This window comes from Hipposideros armiger, unplaced genomic scaffold (assembly GCF_001890085.2).
Source record: "Hipposideros armiger isolate ML-2016 unplaced genomic scaffold, ASM189008v1 scaffold_17, whole genome shotgun sequence".
Taxonomy (NCBI): domain Eukaryota; kingdom Metazoa; phylum Chordata; class Mammalia; order Chiroptera; family Hipposideridae; genus Hipposideros; species Hipposideros armiger.
This window is the reverse complement of record NW_017731367.1, coordinates 7,223,171-7,224,496: the sequence shown is the minus strand read 5'-3', so window position 1 is coordinate 7,224,496 and position 1,326 is coordinate 7,223,171.

Here is a 1,326-nt window from a genome sequence, read left to right as displayed (position 1 = left end):
CCGCCAGCCAGGGGCAAGAGGGGTTGGTGGGCAGCGACTCCGTGGAGGGCTGGCCTCCCTGGGTGGCCTGGAGGCCTCACCTCACCCTCTGGCCCTGTAGTCAGAGCCAGTGCCATCTCCGGCACCCAGGTATCCCCCTCTCTAGAAATGCCCTCCGACACCCCTGAGGCAGCCTCCATTCAGTGCTGAGGCCTCTGGCTTTCCAATCATGAGGCCTCTTTCCAAATCTAAGTCCCATCATGCTCTGGCTAGCAGCCACCAGGCCAAGCGCGGGGCCTGTGTGGGCAGAACGACAGCCCCAAAGATGTCCGTGTCCTGGTCCCCAGACCCTGGGACTGGGTGGGTTATATGGCAGAGGGGGACTTTGCAGCTGGGGTTAATGACATGAGGCTCGCGAGAGCAGAGATGAACCCGGGTTGTCCGGGTCACCCAGGTGTGTTGAAATGTGGAGGAGGCAGACAGGAATCAGAGTCAGGGAAGGAGCAGTGACAGGGCCGCAGGTCAGAGAGAGGCCGTGAGAAGGACTCCACCTGACACTGCTGCCTTTGAAGATGGAGTGAGGGAAGGGGCCGTGACCGGGGAACGCGGGGTCTTCCGGAAGCTGGAAAAGGCAATGCAGGGGACCCTCCATGCTGTCTCCCGCAGTGGGTGCAGCAGTTGCCTTCCCACCAGCAGTGCCCGAGGGTCCCCTTTTCCCCACGGCCTCTCCAACACTTGTCATCCCTTGTCTTCCTGATGACGGCCATTCTGACAGGTGTGAGGTGGGATCTCATTGTGGTTTTGATTGGCATTTCCCTAATAGCTAGTGAAGTTGAGCATCTTTTCACGTATCTGCTGGCTGTTTGTAGGTCTTCTTGAGAAAAGTGTCTGTTCAGGTCCTCTGCCCATTTTTTAATTGGACTGTTGGTTTTCTTTGTTGAGTTATATGATTTCTTTATATATTTTGGATATTAGCCCTTATCGGAGGTAAAAAGTTGAGAAAAGAGCTACCACGTGACCCAGCAATCCCTCTTCTGGGTATCTACCTGAAAAATTTGAAAACACTTATCTGTAAAGATATATGAACCCCTATGTTCACTGCAGCATTTTTCACGATGGCCAAGACCTGGAAACAACCAACGTGTCCTCCAGTGGATAACTGGATAAAGAAGAGGTGGTACATCTATACAATGGAATACTACTCGGCCGCAAAACGATGAAATGCTGCCATTTGTGACAACATAGATGGACCCTGAGAGCATCGTGCTAAGCGAAAGAAGTCAGGTGGAAAAGGACAAGAACCATATGACTTCACTCATATGTGGGATATAAAACAGAAAACAACAA